This window comes from Rousettus aegyptiacus, unplaced genomic scaffold (assembly GCF_014176215.1).
Source record: "Rousettus aegyptiacus isolate mRouAeg1 unplaced genomic scaffold, mRouAeg1.p scaffold_m13_p_6, whole genome shotgun sequence".
Taxonomy (NCBI): Eukaryota; Metazoa; Chordata; class Mammalia; order Chiroptera; family Pteropodidae; genus Rousettus; species Rousettus aegyptiacus.
Genome location: NW_023416309.1, coordinates 30,419,744 through 30,444,390, shown reverse-complemented (window position 1 = coordinate 30,444,390; position 24,647 = coordinate 30,419,744). Strand labels below are relative to the sequence as shown.

The following is a 24,647-nucleotide window of genomic DNA, read 5'->3' as shown; positions in this document are numbered from 1 at the left end:
CTAGATATCCTTATCTGTCTATAGGCTTCATAGCAATTGGAAGATCGCCTGAGGTGATGTATCAGTAACTTAGGCTAGCTTCTAGCGCAAACTAGTTTGGTTATTATTTTTATTTTATAGGTGCTTTTGTACCTATAGGAAGAAGGCCCAAACTCCCTCTGCCTCCCACCCCTTTTCCCTCTGCTTCCTCTTCCCCCATATCACCCTCAGCAGTACATTCATCTTAAACAATAGGAAGGCCCCATTCCTTCTATTTATGTCATAAAACAGCTTCTCTGACCTACAGCCTCTGGAGAACTTTCAGGTCAACCTCAAACAACCATCCAACCACTCAAAACACCTTCTTCAGACACATCAACATCTTTTTGAAATAATATCCCCTAGTAGTCAGTGACTAGTTGCTTCGCTCTTCTTAAAGCATTCTATTTTGGTCCAGATATAGGAATTCTTAGACTCTAAGACAGATCCCTGAAAAATAATACCTTGTCCAACAGGCAAAACTAATGTGTGGTTTTTGAAGTTAGGGCAGTGGTTGACCTTTGGAGGAAGAGAGGTGGTCACACATATGTGTTCACTTTAGCAAAATTAAATCAGTCACTCCAGATTTCTGTGCTTTTCTGTATGTATATAATACATACATTAATACAAATGTTTATTAATTTTTAAGGAAAGTACCTCTTTCTGCAGGTACCATAATTTACTTATATATTTTACATGTACATTCATGGGCTGCAAAACACATTTTGGATGGATGGTGGTCTCATAAGATTCTAACGGAGGTGAAAAATTCCTATTGCCTAGTGACCCCATAGCCATCTTAATTACTTAGGACAATCACTGTTGTATGCCATCTTAGTCTGTAATAATCGACTACAAATGCCAGAGGGTACTCACCTGGGTCCAGCCAGCTTCCCACCAACATCTCTCATTTCTAAACCAGTGTTAACATCTGGACTAACCCTTTCAGTTCTTATTTTCATTGCAAGACACCCTTCAGCAATGACCGTTCAGAAACTTGGAAGAAAAAAAATGTTTATTATTTACAATCTCTGGAGCCACACAGCATGCTAGGGGACACGCAGTGAGGTTGAGGTTTAGGAAAAGAGAGAGTGCCTGGGCCTGGGGTTCTGCTTTCATTGGGGTCAAGGGTGGAGGCCTGTGGTTTTGCAGGCTCACTCTTTATTGGCAAATTTAAAACATAGGAACAGGAATTTAAAGATCCAGAAGAGAAAGAAACTAGTAACCCTAACGGTCAGTTATCTAAATCAGTCAAGATTTTTTAAAGCAGGGCAGGCTCATTGCGGGGCAGGGGGGCGGCCTGATTATTCATCTAGTTCTGCGGCCAGCAGTAGTGTGTTTACTCCAGACAGCCTTCCGTTAAGTGGAGGCCTCTTAGAAGTGGAGGCCTCGGTGATCTGAGCTTAAGTCTGACACTTGTACTAAAAAAGTCAACTGTAAGGATTACACTACAATTACTTGTTTGTGGTGATGCTGGTATAAACACACCTACTGTACTGCTAGTGTTATATAAGTATAGCACATACAATCACAGTAGCAGACTATACCTGATAAGTTTGCGTGAGTGCACTCTTTGACCCTTGCACGACACATTTCTTGGAACATATCCCTGCCATTAAGTAGTGCACAACTGTATATTCACATGTATGTTTTCAAAGAGTCATATTTCATTTTTAATTTAGAACGTCTGTCCTGAAATTAAATGAAGAAGTATTTCTAAGCCTTTGAGGTGATGTAGGTTAAAGCATTTATAAGCTTTTTGATCGTATACAGATGTATATGGTCTGTAATTTTTCCATGTGCTATTGATTGTGTTCTGGTGAAAATGAAAATTTAAACATGTTGCTACCCCTTTCAGCCTACAGTAGTAATTCCTTTGTTTTGAAACATGCTTTCTTACTTTTTTATATTTCTCTATTGTTAATTAGCAGTTATTTAACTGAATGGAGAAGAAATAATTTATAAAAGTGTATGATTTTACAACTTAGGTTGGACCATTCGATGTACTTGGTGTACAATTTTTTATTGACACCGGATGCACATGCTTGCTTCTGCTTGGCTTTACCTAGTAAAGCTTACTCTGAATACCATGACAGCTAGAAATTACCTGGGAAGTGGAAAAGAAAAATTTTTACTAAGGTAGAGAATGAGAAATTAATGACAATTACTTTGGAGTTTAGTTTTTTTTTTTTTTCTTATAAGCAGCTCTTTACCTGAAGAATGCACTCTAATTTACTTATTATTTTCTCCTAGATTGGAAAGAAGACTGATGAAGAAAAATAACATGAACCAGGTAAATGACTATTTAATTTCTTTAAGTATCTTTTATGCTTGGTTTATATATATCCTATATTTTCCCACAGTGAACTAAACAATTTTTGTGGCCCACTTGAACATATAAAGAATGTTTTGAGGCTATAGATTTAATGATCAAATACATTTAGACCTTTTAATTAATTTAGTTATTCATGTGTATTTAATAATCAAGTATTTATATAAAATGACATTATAACTTTTTTTCTATCTTAGAATAATTTCTTCCAACTCTTTACATACATATTCGATGTCAGTGTCTTCATTATTCAAGTTGTACTTTTGAAGTATCCAGTACCATTTTCCATAGCATGTTATCATTTTAGTTTGCAATACAGCACTTTGAGAATACATATATGGTGCTGTAATTGGAAATTTTATTCCAAGTCACAAGTGACCATTTGCATAATGCTAGGATAGTTGCTATTTTCATTGTTTCTGTGCAGATCAACATTGGAGATCCCCACTGTGTAACAATTTGTACGTTTGCTTTGTTAAATATACTCTCCCTCCTTCCTTTTCTCTCTTCCTTCCTTTCTTCCTTCCATCTGTTTACTCATTTATTTTATTTAGTTTGAGGCAATTGCATGGAGACTGTTTAAAATTCAAATAATACTATAATAGCCATTCATTGTTTGCTTTACACTCTCATTACTCCTTTGCCTAAAGATAGCCCTTCTCAACTCATGTTTTCTGGTGTTCATCCACCTTTTTCTGAACAACACAGTATAGGCTTTAAGTGCCATTTATTGATTTCTGTTTAAATTTCAGACGGCTGCATTGACACCCTTTTGAGGATTTACCTTTCGTATGTAGCCCTTTACCCTCAGTGCACCTCCTTTTGTTGTCTCTCCATTCTCTGGATGCAGTCATGTTTTAGTCTGTGGTTAAATAAATATTCGACGTTTACTTTACTATGACTATATTTTGCTCATGGCTGAGCTTTGTGATACTTATGTCAGATGTCTCAGGCCATTATGCTTCCCAGTTGGTTGCATATGTGCTGTTTTATTTTCTTGGAAAATGTTTGCTGCTGCTTCTTTTTTTAAAAAAATTTCAGTATTCTGAATTTGTATTGCGAAATAAGTCTTATGTTTTTTTGATGTTCACAGTCCTTTCAATTCAGAAACTCGTGTCCTTCAATTTGGGAAATTTTCTTATACTCTTTCTTTGATAATTTCCTTTTCATCCTTTTCTCTGTTGTCTGCAACTGTCAATTGGATATTTGGACCAACTGGTTTAATTCTCTTATTTTCTTGTCTTTTTCTTAGCTATTTTCCATTTCTTTGTGTTTTCGTTCTACTTTCTGAGAGGTTTTTTTTAGTATTTATTAAACTTTTCATTGCTGCAAGCATATCTGTAATTTCAAATTTAATTTTTAAATTAGTCTGAATATTTTTTTTTTTAAATAGGATCCCGTTCTTGTATCATGGATGTGATATTTTCTTTTTTTCCTTTGAGAATATGAATTGAATTATTTGCTGTTTTCTTGTGCTCTTCGTACTTTGCTCTTTGTTCTTATCAGCTTGTTTTGATCCCTGATTTTAGTAGTAGAGGCTTTACTTAAATAAGTTTTCTGTTTATATTTAGGAGTGAGACAATAAAAAGTAGAGTAGAAATTTGTTATCCTGGGGGCTTCACTATAGGGTCTTTGCAAAGGAACCTGGCTATTTGAGTTGGTGGTGACTCCTAGACATCAAAGTCTGCAGGTCTTTTTTCTTGGATCTTTCAGTTTCTCCAAAAGGGTAAATGCCTGCCTGTGAGGATTTGGGGGAGCCAGTAGGGAAAAGGAGCCAGAGTTCTCACATCCAAGCCTGTAAATGCTTAGATCTTACTGCCTCTCTTTCAGCCTAATCTGATGTTTCTGAGTCTGAAGTCTTGCTATATCATTTTCTCCAGAGAGTGAACTGCCCCCGTTATGGAAGTAGGGATGACTTGTCCGGCTTTACCAGGTGGGAAGAAGAGCTTGGGTTCTAACTGTTCCCCTCTCTTTTTTTGCTTAAAACAATACAGATTTATTATCTTAGAGTTCTGTAGGTCAGACGTCTGACACGGGTCTCACTGTGCTAAAATCAAGGTGTCCACAAGGCTATATTCCTTTCTTGAAGCTCTAGAGAAGAAACCCTTCTCTCATTTTTCCCAGCTTCTAGAGGCTGCCTACATTCTCTGGCTCTCCATCCACTTCTCCCCTTTTAAAGGAACAGTAGCAGGTCAAATACATCTCACATTGCATTACTTTGACCTTTTCTTCTGTGTCCCTTTTTCACTTTTAAGGACCCTTGTGATAACATTGGGTCCACCTAGATAATGCAGGATAATCTTTTTTTTTTTTTTAATTGTGGTACAAAACACACAATATAAAATTTATCATATTAACTATTTTTGAGTGTATGGTGCAGTAGTGTTAATTATATTCACATTTTATGCAACAGACCTCTAGAACTTTTTCATCTTACAAAACTGAAACTAAACCCATTGAGTAACTCTTCTTTTCCCCCTGCTACCGACTCTGGAAACCACCATTCTACTTTCTAAGAATTCGACAATTTCAGATACCTCATGCAAGTGGAATCTTACAGTATTTATCCTTTTATGACTGGCTTATTTTACTTAGCATAATGTCTTCATTATTCATCCATGCTGTAGCATGTGCCAGAATTTCCTTCTTTTTGAAGACTCAAGTAATTATTCCATTGTATGTACATACCACGTTTTCTTTATCCATTCATCTGTTAATGGAAAATCAGGTTGTCTCTTATCTCCTGGCTCTTGTGAATAATGCTGCATTGAACATGGGTATGCAAATACCTCATTGAGATCCTATTTTCAATTTTGGGGGAGAGGAGTATATATCCAGAAGTGAAATTGCTAAATCGATAGGGTAGTTTCATTTTTAATTTTTTTGAGGAACCCACATATACCATTCTTCATAATGGCCATGCCATTTTTATATTTTCACCAATTGCTCCCAAGGGTTTCCTTTCTCCACATCCTCACCAATACTTGTTATCTTCTGTTATTTTGATAGTGGCCATCCCCACACGTGTGAGGTGATATATCATTTGATTTTGATTTTGATTTCCCTGATGATTAATGATATTCAGCATCTTTTTATGTGTTTGTTGACCATCTGTATATCATCTTTGGGGAAATATCTATTCAAAAGTTCCTTGCTCATTTTTAATTTGGTTGTTTGGGGTGTTGTAGAATACTTTACATATTCTGGATATCAACTTTTTATTATATATAGCTTGCAGATATTTTCTCCCATTTTTTAGGTTGCCTTTCCACTCTGATTATTTCCTTTGCTGCACTGAAATTTTTAAGTTTGATGTCGTCCTGTTTGTCTATGTTTGCTTTTGTTGCTTGTGCTTTGATGTCATATCCAAGAAATCATTGCCAAGTCTAGTGTCATTAAGTTTTGCCCCTATGATTTTTTCTAGGAGTTTTATAGTTTCAGGTCTTACATTTAGGTCTATAACTCATTTTGAGATAATTTTTGTATATGGTATAAGGTAAGGGTCTAACTGCTTTTTATTATAGACTTTCAACCAGTCCCCTTCTTCTCAACTTCTTACCCTCTTCTTCCAAGGAACCAGAAGCTTCACTTCCCGAGCCTTTCTGGAGCAGTCTGCTGGCTTTTTATTTGGTTCTCAGACAGTGAGGAGGTCCCTAGGAAGTCACTAATATTTTTATCCTGGAGTCTTGCTTAGTTTAGCTCAGCTCAGCAATCATCTCTGCTTTCGGCTTCCAAAATGTTATTACAGACTATTGTCTTCTCTAATATACTTTGTTGCTCTTTTTGTCCCTATGGATTTATATCTTCTCTCTTTCCTATCATTTTAATGGGGATTTAGAAAGAAGCAGAGATAAACAATCCAGTTTCATCGGTCATCTGTAATCCCAAAATCCATATTGCTTTTTAAAATGATATTTAAAAGACTTTTAAAAAATTATATCTTGTATATTCTATTGTTAAGTCCTATCTCCAAAAATGATTGTTCAATCTATTCCTTTGCTTTCTTTCTGTTAACCAGTTTCTGTTGACTGACTTACACGTATTCATTGCTAGCATTAATTGAAGTTACTTTCCAAATATTATTTCGTTATTCAAAATGAACTGAGATTTTTGTTTGTAATATGAGCCTTAGTTTGTAATATGAGGTCTTGAATATAAGGTGACATCTTATTTCCTGAGATATACTTTTTTTGCGGGGCAGGGGAAGTACTTGATTTATCTTTAGGTGTATACACTGTATGTTGATATCATCAAGAAATGATCTTCCTTTATGTAAATATATTTTATTCTGAAGCTTTAAAATTGAATACTTGTAAGCTAATGTAATGACAAGAGAATCTTATGTTATTTTTAGTTGGTCGTGATAGTGGCTTTCTTTGTTACTGTATTTGATTATTTACAGGTGCAGCACTATTTCTTACAGATAGGATAAAGAATGATTAAATGAAGAATTGTCTGATATGACTAGGTCCTTAGGGACTATTAAGTATGTGTGTGGTTTTTTTCTGTTGTTATTCCTAGAATTGTTTTCTCATAGAGTTAAGCCTGTTAGTTGGCTCATGATATCAACTACTCAGTTTGGTACATGGAAGTCCCTAGAATTTTTATCCTGGGTTCTAGGGATGCCTCAAAGAATTCAAGGTCTTCTTGAATTTGAGTGATGGTAGAATAGGCTTATCTTTCATCAGGTACTCAGTAATGCAAGTATTATATGACCCTGAATAGAGTTGAGAACCCACTTCTAAGAGATCATTATAGAGAAAAAAATAGAATGATACCGATTAAATTAAACATGATAAAAATAAAATGCTACCTTTGTAGCTACCATTAGATTCCACATTCTTTCATACACAAGTACAAATGACTATAAACTAGGGGCTAAATGAACAATTAATTCTCTTTATTCTTTGTCAGATGTAAAACATTATCTCTAGCTTCCCGGTTGCACAACACCCATTTGCATATATGTTACTATACAAGGTATCATTTATGAGGGTAATATTTTGGTCATCTTTTTATCAGTCAACTCATACAGGGGATATATCAGTAGTTACCCTCATTTTCATATTGAAGCTGCTATACTTAATTTCTGAAAATCAATTATTTATTGACAGTTAAAAATAGTGAGTGAATATATAAAAGAAGAACTACCTCTATGTGTTAGAGGGTTATGGACTTGAGTTTTCGATTAAGAGAAGATGGGTAAGTTTTATGTTATGCATATTTTAGAACAAAAACTTAGAAAGAAAAAAAAGGGAGGAAAGAAGGAAGGAAGGAAGGAAGGAAGGAAGGAAGGAAGGAAGGAAGGAAGGAAGGAAGGAAGGAAAGAGGGTAAGAAAGAAAGGAAAAAAGAAAGAAAGAAAGGCAGAAATAAAGAAAAGAGGAGAAAAGAAAAAAGATGCGGATAGGAGTTAGGAAAGGCCAATTGTGAATTATTGGTTCCAGCTTCATACTTTAATGCTTTTTAATAGTGAGGTCTACTGATTTCCAAGGTCTCTTTTAGCTTTAGAATTTTATGATTCCATTTTCGAAGTGGTTAAGTTTAAATTGCTCCTTTCTTCTAGGTACACCATTGAGTTCTTTGGATGCACAAAAGTGTCTGGTTGGGAAACTTATGAAATAGAAGACAAGACCCTACCTCAGGAAGCGTACATGAGAATAACTTTAAAGGAACCTATCGATAAATGCAAAACAGTAGCCGTTGAAGGTATGTAATAACTTAGAGCTTGGGTTGAATGTAGTGTACTGACCGTGCTGTATTTAAGAAATGAACGGAATGGAGGCCGTTCTTAGGGCAGAACCTCATTCTCTGGTTGTTCTCTAAACTTGACTATGTAGTGGGATGTTACTCTTAACTCTTCTTTCAGCAGCTTTGACTCAGCTCCTCTAGGGTCCTTCCTATGGTCTGAAAGGCAATATAGGCGATAGAGGCAACAGACTCTGGACAGATGAAAGTGATAACAGATTTCTAGCCAGAGACATCATTGCCTTCTTTTCTGGGAATGGGGCAGTCAGTGTCAAAGTTCAGTGAATGTGTGTCCTTTGAATCAGCTGTTATTTATTGGCTTTACTCTTACCCTGAATGACATCAAGGCTGTATCTAATTGGGTGGTGGCTGGATCAAATTGACTGGTTTCCTGTTCATCATTAACTTTGACCTACTCGTATCCTTGACCCCCCCCACCCCACAATTTGTACCCCAAGTTACAGTGTTACATATTTGCCTCATTTTCTCACTTTTAGCCTTTAATTCTTATCTCTTTAACAATGTTTTTATTAAGGTGAAGGTCACCCAATATTTCATGTCTGGTGACCTTCAGTGGATGTCTGGCTTTTGATGCACTGGCTCTTTTTTTTTTTTTTTTTTTTTTTATGGCACGGCCTATGTCATGTTATATGTCAACTTTATCCTTTAGTTTTTTTTTTTTCATTTACCCATATAGAACGCTATAGACATACCCCATGCCAAATATTTTTCATCTCTCATTATCATACCATCATGAAAATGTTAAGCAAGTCCAATATTCTTGATAAGGATACTGCGGTTCCAAGTGCTTAAATAACTGGCCTACTATTTCCCAGAGAGTAAGCGTCAGAATTGGAATTCAGCACTAGGTCTGTTTGTCTCATATTCTGTGCTGTGGAGACAGTATACTGTGCTGTTTCCCCTTTTTGATGTAAGTTTGAAAAATATCTTAATGCTTGTGGAATTTTAATCATCTGCTCTATTTTTTTTTTTTACTATTATTTGCTATTATTTCCCATTTTATAGCATTTTATTGGGTTTGTAATTATACTTACATTTAATTAGGATATTAAAATTAAATGTGTTCAAAAGTTACTGCTTTATGATTTTACTGATTGTGTATTATCAGTATGCGATGTTATTAAAATATGCCCTCATTCTCACATAGGCTCTGATGCCTTTATCAATACATTCTGAGTTGATTATGGGGCCAGTATAAGAGGTAGGAGGAGTGGACTTTTATAATGCTTGTACAATCTGATTGTATCTGTGATATTATTTGCATCATTTCTCAGATCCATTTCCTTATAGAGTTAGTGAAGATTAAATAGGAGAGAAATGATGAGATTTTTCCAGAAAACTTAAAGAGTTCACAATGCTGTTTTGGAGCCTGAATCCTTTAAAATGTAGAACATCTGTTTAAGTGCTTAGTTTGGCTCAGGGATCACTTTCAGTGTGTAAATATTTTAAATCTGCACTAAAATCCTGAGATGCAGGTGTGGTCAGCCTTCTCTGATGGAAGAATAAATGGAGGCTTGTGACATGAACCCTTGCCCAAGCTCATGTAGTTGGAGAGAATGGTGGAGCCAGAACTTGAACCCAGATTTGTTTGATTTCACAGACTGTGCTTTTAACAATTACACTGCCTCACTGATTACACACAGTGGTGACATTTAGATTGCAAATATGTCCAAGAATTTTTTTGTGCTTTGCATTAATATAAAGGCAATCTTAAAACAAACAGTTAAATAAGCTATATCCTCTCTAGATAGGCTTGGTGCAGTCACTGAGAAGGTTGAATTCATATAATGACAATTCTGGTTTATGATGAATTGAGCCATTCTTGAGAACTGGGAGGTTCTCTGGCCACATGTCATTTCCCACACTGTGCTTGCTATGCTGCCAGGAGCAATTAGGCAAGACTCACCTTAACAGTTGCATGAGCAGCTATTCCCTCCAAAGCAATTGGGACTGGAGTTTGGCCAGACAATCACACAGTTAAGGACAGCTTTGGCATTTATATATGAATCTCAAAGTTTACAAAATGTACAAACTTCAAAATTTCAGGTATCCTGTATCAATTTTACTGTATGTAAAATTTCTTTTTGTTTAAAGATTTTTTTTTTCTGATTTTAAATCGAAAATTTGGTAAGTGTTGAAAACAACAAAATATAAGCCACCACTCAGATGTAGCCACTGATAATATTTTGGTGTGGATACTTCTAGTTTTTTTTTGCTATGAATATATATACATCTTAAAAAGTACAAAATTAGGTTTATAGTGTTCTAGATCCATTTATACTTAGCCTAACTTCAGCATTTCCCCCCATGTTTTAAAATATTCTTTTGCAACATGTAGAATAGTGGCTGCAGAGTATTCCATGTGGATAGTTGCATAAGTTGTTCCATCCTACTATTAGGTAGACCTGTTCTTCATTATTTATTTTGACAGTTAAGAATATAATAAGAAAACCCAGATCACTTCCTCTGTCACAACAACGTGACTTGTAAATTTTTCGGTACTAATGCTATATGTGATAGGAACACTAGAAGTTCTCTTTTGACCCGGAAATTTTGAAACCTCCTTTTTCTTTCATTGAGGGACTCATCTATGACAAGTAACTTCAGTTTTTCCATAGTTAGATGAAACTTCTGAAAACTCGAGTTCCACATAGTGTGTCCCTGATACTTGCTTGATGTACTTAATGCTTAGTATGCAAGTTAATTAAGCTTCCCTCGCCCCACTCTTTTTTGGGAGAGGGGGCTAAATGTTTCATATGGGCTAAACCTTAGGTCAGGCAGCTGCACTGACCCTAGGAAACTCCTAGCCTCATGAGTGATGCTGCTTTCGCAGTCTCTTGGAGAGACAGTTACAATGCAGTACCAATATGGTTTCTTCTGAACTGAAGAGCTCTGTGCTCCTAGGGATTAGAATTCTCAAACTAAGAAGGTTGATTACAACTGAGACAGGTGAGCATTTAATAGAAGCGCTTTACATGGAACAGGCTGTTAAGAAGCCGGGACTATAATGTATTGTTCTGTGTTATTCTTCTCTTATAGACTCTCATTATTAAACTAAATCATCATCATTATCATTATCATCATCCTCACCAGACCATTGCTTTTCAGACATGGTTTCTGATTGCTCTTGGGATTCCACCATGCCATGGGGTTAGGTTAGGAGTAAGCGGAGGAGAACAAGGCCTTTATCTACCTTATTGTCTCATCAACTAACAGCTATGCTTTTATATGTTTTTATGTATTGAATCTCTCTAAAGAATTGTATTTAAAAAGGACTCTGCTGCTTAAGGAAGTAAAGACCACTATGGAAACATTATGGCATATAGAATCAATGGGAAGATGAGAAAGAACATGAAAAAAGATATTCATACAGTATTATTTCACCTTTCCATTGTGGCTATAACTCTCCTGCAGGGACACAGTCCTTCTTGGGTTTCGGTATGTACCATGGGTCCTCTTGCTGGAATTCTCATAGACTGACCTATTCCTAGCACAGTGGTTTCCAATGAGGTGCCTCAAAAGTTCTAAGCTTAGGAGAGATGGCATGATAGCCTTACAAGCACTGGTGGTAGAAAGTGATCTTCTAGCTAATAGGTCAGCACACAGTGGTAAGTATAACCTCTTAAAGGCCCCAGGAGACTGGTTTCTATGTTCTAGTTGATGTGGTAATAGCAGGGTGTTCTTGCTATCAGAGTGATGTAGTGCATGAAATTGAGCCTGACAGTCTGTGAAGTCTTCATTATCTATTTCTAGACTCTTAAAACATTTTCAATGGGCTCTCTTAAATTGAAGACTGATATCGATGAGTCACAGAGCTGACCACTCTTGAAACCACTGTTTGTGCCACAGTTAAGTTGACTAAAGAATTTCCTTAAAAACATTTGTCATCAGGGAAGACTAAAAAACTAAGAAATTTATAAGGGCGAATTTATAGTTGGAGCTCAGACCCCTTAGTCAATAGTTTTATTTTCAGGAAGGTTGATGCAGGAGTATGTATATGTGAAGTCCTTAATATGAATATGTATTTAATTATTCAAAAAATGAGATTAGTATTGAGGTAAAAACTAGAGAGAAAATTCTTGCTTTCTCTATGAGGAAAGGGGTAATTGTGCCCAATGAGCAAAAGTAACAGGACACATTGGAGTTAAATAGAGTCTGAGGTGTCTGCATTCTGGCTGCCACAGAATTGACCTACTTCCTGCCACAGTATAATGTATACTTTCTGTGCACTGTACAACCCAGAAGATGTGAGTGAATGGTACCCCTGGAATTGTGCAGTCCTGAAGCTCTAGGTATACCTATCCACCCACCTGTCCGTCTGTCCATCCATCCATCCATCCATCCATCCATCCATCCATCCATCCATCCGATGGCTACAGAGCATTCGTACTTCATGCCACACACTACTCTAGATACTAGGCTATGACAGTGAGCAATACAAAAAGATTCCTTCTCTTATGGAACTTAGAGGCCAATGGGAATCAGGTAGGGTGGTTCAAAGACCCAAGTGACAAAGAAGTAGATAAACAGGGACATTTCAGACATGGATAAGTGGAATGAAGACAATAAAATAAGATGACAGTGTCTTGGAGTAGGAAAGGCTATTTTATATTTTAAATTGGATCTAAAATGTACAACCTGTGTATTTTTGGCTGTTTTTTATTCTTTTCTACCTACATTTTTATATTTACCAATTTCCTTAAATTATTCTGAGAAAAGACAAGATTCTTTTGTCAAAATTATATATTCTCTTGGAACTAAGGAATTGAGCTGTTTCTCAAGGTGCCAGTGTTCAGTAATGGAGACTGTGATGACTAAGTTTGTTAAATAGCTTCTGAAAATTGAACTAAAAAATAATAATAAGTTACTAGCCCATAGCACATAGAAATAAATTTCAAATCTATTCTGGGGAAAAATAATATATATTGCTAATAAGGATCGAAGTAGAGAAATTGGAAGTTCAGGTGTCCAGGGTTCTGCTTTTGGTGCTTTTCTACTTCCTAGCTTTTCCACTTTTACTCTTAACTCACAGGTGCATTTAGAAAAATATTACATCTTCTACTTTAGTTATTTTAATTGGAAAGATAGTTTAAGGTATCTAGCCTGTCATTCTACAAAAATGGAAGACTTATTTTGGTTGCTTTGTTTTTATTAGGTTCTTCTAATAGATGAGATGGGAAGATATTTAGGGCAGAGCTCAAAAAATTATTAAAAACAAGTAGAAGCTCAGCCTCCCTTTATAATTTGAATTAGTGGAATGTTATTGGTAAGTGAAAATAGTTGCACCTAGTAGAATATGTCAGTTATACAAAAAAGAATCAGTTTCAAGAAGAAAATTTTGTTTTATTTTATTTTCCCTGGACATGTGACTTTACTATTGTTATTTTTTGTTATGGTGACATTGGTTAATGAAATCAAGTAAGTTTCAGGTGTACAATTTAATAATTAGGCATATATACATATTGCATTGTGTGCTTACTGCCCATTGTTAGATTTCTTTCTGTCACTACATATTTGACCCCTTTTACCCCATCTACTTCCCTCTTTCCCCGTCATCCTCTGGTAACCACTAGTCTGTTGTCCATGTCCGTGAGTTTCTGTTTGTTTGTCCTGTTCATTTGTTGCTTTTAGGTTTATATCCCACATAGAAGTGATTATCATGTGGTTTTCGACTTTTTCTGTCTGGTTTATTTTGCTTAGCATGATTATCTCAAGGTCCATCCATGTTGTCGCAAACGGCAGTATTTCATCTCTTCTTATGGCTGAGTAATACTCCATTGTATATATGAAGAACCACAGCTTCTTTAGCCAGTCAGCTATCGTAGGACACTTCGGCTTCTTCCATGTCCTGGCCACCGTGAACAATGCTGCTATGAACATTGATGTGCAAATATCTTTCTGGATCTGAGTTTTCAAGTTCAAGATGAGAATTTCAATGTTATGGTTTAAATGTACAATGTGCAGATCTGCAGAATCAGTTTTATGATTTGAAAATTCAGCTGACTACTCTCTGAACACTAAATAGGGGTATATATAGCAAGAAGCATTGCTGTCTGATAGAAATATGTAAAACGTACATGTGCCACTCATTAACCTCAATAAATCACAGACTATTGTAAACTTTTTCTTTCTTTCTTTTTAAAAAAATTTTTTTGGGAATCTCATGTTAGATTAATTTCACAGAGGAGTACCTGCTATCCAGGTTACTAATGCACATGGCCCTTCCTGGCCCGTCCTTCAGTCTGCACTGCCACGTTAGAACACAGTTTCCTGGAACCAGCAATATATTTGGCATAACTTAAACTAATGAATAATTTTTTAAAACATGTATTATGGTGCTAAGCAAATGTTAAATGGAATAAATGTTAATTTAAATAGGTAGAAAGCTCAAGTTATGACGGTCAGAATAGGGATAACGATTGCTGGTACAGTTACGTATTTTGAGATTTTGAAAATTAATAGTGTGTTTTACATATTTGTCATGAAAGGAACCCAGAAACATAACATGGTGAGTATGCCAGCTGGACTGAATGCATAATTTGTCAGCTACACACAGTTACATAAGACCATATTATGATTAGAAATTTTAAAATTAATATTTGAAGGGCTTGGAGAAGTTTATGATTTTTTTTGAGTAGCTGTGTTTGGAAGTTTTAATTTTATAAAATGTGTTAGCATAACATCTTCACATTTAGTTATGAAAAAATAGCTGTTTGTTTTTCAAATATTGTAATGTTTACTTTGAATTGGCATTGGTGGAAGTAGTTGCTAAGGAGGAAAATGATTTGCATCCCACATTATAAATATTTTCAGGCTTTTAAATTATTTAATTCAGAGTATTCACTATTTATTATATTTTGCTCATAATTTGAGAACATAGACCTTTCTTAGTGTTCTTTTTTTTTTTATCACAGTTGTATTTTTTTATGCAATGCATTTCTAAAGATTATATCAATGAATGATATTTTTAATAAATTTAGTAAATTTAGATTGACAAGGAAAGGTCACTAATTTTAAAAGAATTCTTAAGAAATTCGTTAGTAAAATGTAGAAAACTTCCTCGATGTTGATACCTCTTTTTCTCTTTTTCTTATATAGGGGTTTTCAATCTTGGCCACTCTAGATAACTTTTTAATATCACATTCAAAGATGTGTTGAATGTTTTTGTTTGAATATATATATTTATTTCGACCTGCATTAATTTGAGAAATAAAACTATAATGGAAAACAAAAATTATATAAATAATAGTTCATTTATAGAATCTTTTTCTTCCAAAACTTACAAACTCCCACACTGTCAGAAAATCAATTGTCAAGAAAAATATTTGAAGGCATGATTATTGTCCTGACATTCTCACATTCTGTTGGTTTTCTTTTCTGTCGAAATGAATAATCGAAGTAAAAGGAAACTGACTTAGTTGTCTTTTTCACTGATTGGACCCTGTTTGGGATTAGTAGCCAGGGTGTGAAGAACACAAGTAACATTCACTCATAACCTAGAACCTGTTGTCAAACACATTGCTCACTTAATCTTTGTGTCCTGTGAAGCAATGTGTAATTTTTTAATGTTTGTCGTTATAGTAATGTTAAGAATGATATCGTTCCCATGGATTTATAGCAGTCATTTCTCCTTTCACTCTTTTGCTACTGAATCAGCTGCTCTGTGTCATCACTGACATTGTTGTTCTCATTATTTTTAGAAAAATAGTCTATTAAGGGTTTCAGATAGTCTCTTTTCTAAAGAGAATGTCTAGTATTTACTGAGCACCTTTTATATCCTAAAGGCTTTATTTACATGGTCTCTAATAAAAACCCTGGAACCTTGCAAAGACCTTCATGAGCTTCCTTCATTCAACCAACTTTTGGTGTAACCTTTATGTTCTAGGCCCTTCTTTAGATACTTTAGGTAGTGAACAAGGGGAAAACAAACAAACCTTAAACCTGCACTTTAAAGCTTATAGCCTAGTAGGAGAAAGAAGATAAACTAAATGAATAAGTAAAATGCATGTATGCTAGATGATGATCAGGGTTCTGGCAAAAAATAAAGCAGAGAAGTAGATTGGGAGTTTGAGTGTGGGGTGTGTGTGTGTGTGTGTGTGTGTGTGTGTGTGTGTGTGTAAGTGATGTGTTCACTGTAATGCAGGGTAGGTCAGGGAAGGCCTTAGTGGGCAGGTAACATTTAAGTAAGGACATGGAAGAAGAGAGGGAATGAAATAAGCCTGCTGTATCTGGGAAGAACATTCCAGGCAAGAAAATAGTAAGTACCAAGGCCCAGGTACAAATCAATCAGCCTGGCCCAAGGTGACACAGTTCATAAGTACAGGAATCACTGGTTCAAACCCGGATCTGCCATTGTTAAAACCTGTGCTCACTCTGTGACTCTCGGTAACTCTTAAAATTATATTTTTGTTCATTTTAGGAAGCTTTCCAGCTCCTAGCAAAATATGTTATACATCGTGACACTGATGATCTTACTATGTCTGCTTTCGAGCAAAAGTGGTAGATACATAAGTAGGTAGACAGATAGATTCGTTTTCTCTGCTCTGTTGGTGGAACCTCAAAATGATAACCTTCCTCAAGTCTCTTAAGAAGGTTAAGAAGTAACTTTTTAGGGAACTACCCTTCCTGCTTTTTCTTTTCTTTCTTTAAAACCTTAAGTTTATATTATTTTGCTTTAAAAATCCCTCGGTTCTTGTTTTATTTGTGAGATTTCAAGAGTATACTCTTAATTGCGTAAAAGCTGACACAAGCAGCAGTTTAGAAGGAAGAGCAAATGACAGTAACAGATGTGGGACAGTTTTTTCTCCATTCTATTAAGAGACATTGACTCTTTTGTTGTGTATATGGAACCTGTGAAAAGGTAGTTCACTAGGATCATGGTGTATAGTGTTGTTTTTAAGTCTGAGTAATGGAGCATTAAATTGGCAGCAGATTATTAAGCGCACGAGGGCTGTGAACCCAAAGACTTGCTTGTTGGGGAACTACCTTGCACCGAGCACCTCTTCCCATTTCCTCCCACGTTCCCTGCGGAGAGCTAGCAAATGACTAGTTACTACCATCCTTCTGCACCGGCCAGCTGAACGCTGGAATACCTGCTGTGATTTGAGTCCATAGGTGCTGCTCCTTCATTCTGGTCAGAATGAAGAAATTATAACTTCATAAATTATACATTATAATGAAAAATCTTAAATTCTTTTTGTATAAAATATTTGTCAACCAATGTACTGTTTATGGTACTATGACTTTGATATTAACTACTATTAAGTAACTCTGACATTCATTTTTGGACACCTGACCAAAGTGATTTGTTGCTGTTTGTTTTTCTAGTCAGACTCGCTGAATTTCCGTGGCAATAGGAATCTGGTTTAAATATAACTACTGGAGTGTTTTCTCCCTCTTGGAACCAGTTCGTGAAAATAACTGAAAAGTTAGTATGAAGCATGAAAGTGTGGAAAGTAGACTAAGTGGACTAATAATTTTCTTTTTCATGGTTTTCATTCACTTTTTTTTTTTGTATAAGAAAAGATTTAAATATATCAAAAGTATAAGATTGTACTGAATTGATTCATGTGACAGCCAAGGAACTCTGGCCCAAAGATGTGTGCATATTTTGAGTGAATTTTAAGTGCTATCATTTGCATAAACATTTGATAATCATTTAGTTCTCTAGCCTTTGTGGTAGTGCTATCCAGTAGCATTTCTTGTCTCCTTTTATTCATAGCCTTTATTTGGGTGGTGCTACTTTTTCCATATTCATAGTTTCTGCTCCTTCAAAATGCTGCTGGGCATGTGATTATCTTGGCCTCATACCTCATCACTTTCACCTTCAACTCCCTATGCTGCCTGTACTGGCATCTCTGTTCATCTGCTCAAAACAATATGCATTGAGTACCTACTATATAGTAAACGCTGTTCTAGGTACTGGAACATAGTGTTGAACCAGACAATTCTCATTTATTGGCTAGGGGAGAACAGACAAATATATTAGGAAATTATGAATTTGGGGGGAAAAATAAAGCAGGGACAGGGTATGGACTGATGGAGAGAATGGCACCTTTTAGGTGATGGTGTTTGAGTGTTGACTGAGGGAGCAAGCCTCAATTGGAGGACATTTGAGGGAAGTGTGTTTCAGTCAGAAGAAACTGAATTGCAAAGACCCTGAAGTGAGATTGTATGAGCAACAGCAAAGGAGCCAGTATGGCTAGAGTGGAGTGAGCAAGGGGAGAGCCGAAAGATACGTTTAGAGAGGTAGCTGGGGGCCAGATCACATAGCGTTTCTGTAGGGTGTGATGAAGATTCCAGATTTTTCTCTGAGTAAGGTGTGAAGGTACATGATGCCCTAAGCAGAGAAGTGATGCGATCTGACTTGTGCTTTAAATCCCTCTGGTTGCTACGTGAAGAATATACTACAGCGGAACACAGGAGGATGCATGGAGACTATTTAGGAGGCTCTTGCCAGAGTATAGGCCAAGATATGTAAGCTCGGACTAGGGCGGAAGGAGTGGTGGAGGGATAAGAAGTGATGGAATTCTGGATATATCCCTAAAGAAAAGCTAATAGAATATGAGTATGGGTTAGATGCGGATTTTAGAGAAACGGAGGTAATCAAGATTTCTTCAAAGATTCTGACCAGAGTTGGTAAATTAGAGTTACCATTTACCGAGATGGGGGAAAAGTGCAGGAAGAAAATGATGTGGGGGAGATGGAGTGTCAAGTCTTTATTAGTTAAAATAGAGATCTGTAGATACCTAAAGTGGGAATAGTGAGTAAGTAGTTGGCTGTCTGAACCTAGAGTTCAAGAGAGTCCAACCTAGAGGTATCTTTTTTAATTGAGTGTTGTCCTAGAAGACGTGGTATTTAAAACCGTGGGATCGGATGAGATTACCTAAAATCATTCTCAAAGTGTAGTAGGAACCCATGGGGCGTCCTTGGACTTCATAGGGGTCTACTGAGCTAATCTTTGCATACTAATACCAAAACTTATAATACAGTAATGTTTCCAGAGGAGAAGCTAGATGGGATGGGATTTGTATTAAAATTAGATTCCTGAGAGTGACAATTGACCAGCCATTCTCTTCATTTTGGGGCACAGCTTGACTTGCCTTCAGCTGTGAGGTTGCAGTGGAGGATGTGGGCAAGTAGTATAAGACACAGTTGCCTAATCCCCTTTGCTGTGGGTGGGATAATTTAAAAAGATATATGTGTTATTTTTTCTTGAGCTAAGAAACATGGTTATATGGAGTTAGTTATTAAGTGTTTCTTTCTTAAAATTATTGTCTTTCAAAAAGAATAACTGAATATATAATATTTACTTTCTACATGTTATTCATCAATATTAAATGTATGGTTATAGAGGGTTAAGAAGTGATATATTTTCCCCAAGTGAAGTCTTTTCTGATATATATTCAAGAACATTTATTTAACATTAAGGTAATAGTTTATGGATATATTTCCTACCAAACTAGAACTCCTTAACAGTAGGGTGTAAATTTTTCATTTTTATTTCCCTAGAGACTGTTGTTTTAGCTGGAATACAGTAGGAATTTAGTAAATATTTTAAAATGAGTAAGATAGAACATTCTGATTTATGTTTTATAGTTTATTTTCTGTGTCTTTTTTTTTTTCATTGTATGGTTAAAAGTAACTTTTAAATTTTTAACGGGATAAATACAATTAGGTAAAACTAAAAGAACCAATTTCTTTTAATTCCTCTAGGTTAGAGCAAATATTCAAAGAGTATTTTCATAGGAAGAAGATAACAGTTCTTTTTCTTTTGCTTAGATTGATTATATATTTTTTTAAAAAATGTCATGACTGAACTCAATATCCATACCTTCTGGTTTTGAGACTTCAGAGCTTGTCTCCCAAGGTAATAAGAAGGGAAATAGCTTTGACCTGTGGGAGACCATATCTCCTTCAGAACTAATTCAAAGACATTTTTTTTAGTGTGCTGTCTTCTAATTTGGGTATACTTTACGTACTATGCAATGTGCAAATTTTAATTGAACGGTTTAGTGAACCAATGTCTTTCTCAAGTTATAGAACATTTCCGTGACCCAGAAAATTCTCGTGCATTATTTCCAGTCAGTTGTCCCACCCCAGAGATAAACAGTAATGTGATTTCTGTTGACAGAGCTTAGTTTTGCCTCTTAATGGTGTTTTTGAGGTTCATACTTGCTACATGTATCTATAGGTTGTTTCTCTATGTTGTTGAGTAATATTCCATTGTGTGAATTTATCTATTTACCTATTGATGGACATTTGGGTGGGTTACAATTTTTGGCTATTATGAATATAAGTACTGTGAACATTATTTACATGTCTCTGTGGAATATGTTTTCATTTCTTTTGGATATACACTTAGAAGTGTATCACTGGATGAGTGTATGTTTAATTTTATAAAAAATTGTCAAAGATTTTCCTAAAGGGGTTATATAATTAATCATGCCCATCAGCAATGCACGATATGCTCCAGTATGCTCTAAGCCTTAGCCAACACTTGCTATTGTCAGTCTTTTCAGTATCGACATTCTAAGTGTAATGTGATATTTGTGATTTCCTGTGATTTCCTTGATAGTTTGATTGTGAAATTTTTTTTGTGTACATACTTACTTGCCATCCACTTGGTGGTTGTTTTTTCATTCTCTTAACTGTGTCTTTCAAAAGGTAGACGTTTTAATTTTGATGAAGTCCAATTTATCAGTTTTTTTCTTTTATTCATAGTGCTTTGCCTACTTCATAGTCACAAAGGTATTCTCCTGTTTTCTTGCTTTACAGTTTTAGCTTTTATGATTAGTTCTACGTCAGGTCAGGATTCACTCTTCTTTTGATATGAATATATATTTGTTTCTGCCCAATTTGTTGAAAAGACTATCTTTATACCCATTGCATTATTTTGGTAACTTATTCAAAAAAGTCAGTTGATCACATATGTGTTTATGTCTGTTTCTTTCTAGCCTTTGTTCTGCTTCATTGTTCTATTCATCTGTCCTTATGCCAATACTGTATTTTGTTGAGCATTTTGCGTATATGTGGTCTAAGTGATATAGATCTGTAGTTTTCTTTTATTGTCTTTATCTGGATTTTGTATTGTGGTCATGTTGCTATATCCTTTTCTACCTGTTTTTCTGCGTCTTTGCATTTAAAATGCATCTGTCGTAGGTAGTAAATGGTTGAGTATTGCTTTTTTATGTATTCTTACAGTCTCTGGCTTTTAATTACAGTATTTAGTCTTTTTTACTATAATTATTTATATGCTTAGTTGTAGATCAACCATTTTTTTGTTTCTTATTTGTCCTACCCTTTAGATTTCTTTTTTTCAAATCACATATCTCCTTTTCTCTCTTTTTCTTGTTTAATTGAATATATTTTAGTGTTACATTTTAATTTCTCTTTTAAGGTTTCAGCTATACCTCTTTGCCTTATTGTTTTTGTAGTTTCTCTGCAGAATTCAGTATTTATCTTTAATTATAAGCCTTTTTGAATTAATATTTTACTACTTTGGGTAAAAGTGTAAGAAACCTACAATATGTTTTCGTTTGCCACACCCTATCCATTGCGCTGCTGTCTTCATGTATTTTATATCCATGTATATTACAAACTATACAATGCAGCATTATACTTTTAATATCAAGTATATGTAAAGTATATATATACACAAACACTTAATATGGTGTATCTAATAACAATATCTTAAAGAAATTAAGAGAAATAATCTTTCCTGTTTACCTGCATATTTACTATTTCTGACATTCTTCATTCCTTTCTATAGATTAAAATTTACATCTGGCAACACTTCGACTTGAGGAAACTTTCTTTAGAATTTCTTGCAGTGTAGGTTTATTAGCAACAGATTCAGTTTTCATTTATGTGAAGGTTCTTTATTTTTTCTTTATTTTTGAAAGATTTTCATATATAGAATTCTAGGTTAACACTTTTTTTTTCGTTTCAGCTTTTTAAAGATGTTATTGTCTCATGGACTTTTGTTTTTGATGAGATATCTGCTATCATTTTTTATTATTGTCCTCACATATGTAATATGTCTCTTCTCTGGCTATTTCTAAAATTATTTTTGTCGTTATCTTTGGTTGTCATGGCTAAGCAAAGTTTCCTTGTGGTTACCTGAGTTTCCTGCTTTGGAGGATGGCTGTTTTTGCTCAGTTTTGAAAATTTCTGGTCTTTACATATATTTTTCTGCTCTTTTCTCTCTACTCTCTTTTAACATGTAAATTAGAACACTTGATACTGACTGAGAGGTCACTGAGGCTCTTTTTAAAACATTGTTTTTCTCTCTGTGCTTCAGCCTGGATTCTTGTTATTGACATATTTTCAAGTTCACAAGTCCTTTTTCACTATTGTGTCTAATCTGCTATTAATCCAAACTGTAGTTTGCTGCTTGAGTTCCATATTCATGGCACAGACTTGGTTGTGCTCTTACAGGATAAGCTACATAAGTATAAATTATCATCTAGTGTGGTTTCCTTCTTTTAAAGGCTGTAGATTGTCCACTTTCTGCCTTCTTTCATTGTTTTCTAGTGCCTTCAAAGTTGATTTTTATATTTGTTCAGTTTATAATTGTTATTGCATGGAGAACAGCTCTGTCATCATAAAGCCGATCTCTTAAAGAATTTGTTTTTTGTGGTTTATTTTGTGGTTTATTTTATTTGTAAAGAGGTGTCAAATCTTATAGTCATTTAGAGTTCAAAAATACCTTCAAGTCATGTATAATTGAAACTGTTGCAATAGGCCAATAGAACATTATTTAAATATAAGAATATTTGTGAAATACTTAGTATTTATGAAGAGACATTTAAGATATTAAAGCACATACTAAGATGGGAATTTGATGGTAATCACTTTGATTTAGGCACAGGCTGCTATTAGATAACGCCATGAATTGAAATTGAACATATTTAGTATATGTATTTAAAGACTCCAGTGTAAGCACTGGAAATAAATTTCAGGTAACTACTTCAGCATTCCTAATGTCTGGCTGCCAATTTTTGACACTGAAATAACCTTTCTAAGAGGAAATCTCACTTTTGAAGTTTCTTCTCTACACCTAATGGATTTTGGTCATGAATATCGGCTAGAAAAGTTAGCGCAGTTCTCAGAGTCCAAGGCCTGAGAGAAATTAGGCCAACTTAAAATATATCATGGTCCAGGAAAAGTAAAAATATAGTTAGAAACTCAAATTAACACCCTCAGCATTGGTACTATTTTGCTTTTGTCTGCTGATGCTCACCATGGTAAAATGTATCGTCATTATGATATTGGTAGGAATGGGTGAACATTTAAGGAGGTCAGAAATATTTTTTTACTCTGTCAGCAAAGCTATGTTAAATAGTAACAGCATTGCCCTGTTTTTACATTTTCTTTATATATGTCTCTTTTAAACAGGTTTAAAGTTTTGCCTAATCAGCAGGGATTTTTTTTTTAATATCTTTAAACTTTACAAAAATATGTGATCATTTTATAAAAAGAAGAAAATACTGACAAAAATAGGAAGGAAATTAAATTTACCCAAATACCTCTATATCTCTACCAGGTACAATCACCTTGGGGGCATATAGTCTTTCAGTTATTTTTTTGTTTTGTTTTTAATTTATATAAATGGATCGTGTTATATATATTTTATAATATATTTTTTTTCTCACTTAGCTCAAGCAGTTCTATCTATATGCATGTTTTTGCTTTTAAATATACTGTGCATATTTATTTGAACAAAAGGAAATTGTGCAGATACATGTTTTAAATCTAGCTAAGTATCTTTGAATATGCTAGGGCCTAAGGTAGTGAAAGTTTTATCATTAACTGAAATCACATTTGCTTTTTTTTAAAACTGATTAGCACGATTTGGGAAACTTTTTTGTAGCTTCTGCTTTAACAAACTTAGGCATGGGTGGCCTGCTCTTATTCTGTTTAAACATAGGGGCAGTTTGTCTACTGGCACCTGGACAGAGTCTTCTCTCTTGGCTTTATCACATCGTACGTGGTATAGGCCGGAAAAGCCCCAAAGTCGCTCTGCAAAATCATGCTTTGCTAACCATCACCAGCTATATATTTAGTCACTAAGTACGGAGTGTCATTTTGAAATGCTAAAGCCGTCTATTTAATCAAACTCTCATCAACAACGTAGGCCTGAGCAAGGCAGATTTCTAAAGTTTATAGTCCAGCCAGGAAGCAGACATTGAGCGAGTAATGAAGAAGTTCATTGGCATACGAGTGTATGGTGGGTGTCTTGACCTTATCTGGGATGTTTGAGAAAAAACTTCTTGGAGGAAAAGATGTGTAAATTGACACTTAAATAAGGAGTAAGAGTTGGATAGGAAAATACGGCAGGAAAAGTCAGGGGATGTTTTCCAGAACGTGGAAGTCAAGGATGGGCAGCAGGGTTCATTTGGTTGCCTGTGTGATAGTTTACTTTTGGAACATTGGGTGATTTTTCACCCATAATCATCCATATAAAATGTGATAACTGAGCTTAACAGTTCTGAGTCATAATCGACACAATATTTTGCAGGTTGGTTC

The 24,647-nt window shown here is 35.1% G+C and overlaps 1 protein-coding gene across 1 annotated transcript in view; it reads left to right on the top strand.

The window, feature by feature from the left end:
* SGMS1 (sphingomyelin synthase 1) overlaps positions 1–24,647 on the top strand; it is a 256,756-nt gene that overhangs the window by 123,196 nt on the left and 108,913 nt on the right. Inside the window, exons 4-5 of the mRNA XM_016154368.2 lie at positions 2,272–2,311; positions 7,915–8,057. The gene's annotated coding sequence lies outside the window, so the exon portion shown is untranslated. The remainder of the gene's footprint in view (positions 1–2,271; positions 2,312–7,914; positions 8,058–24,647) is intronic.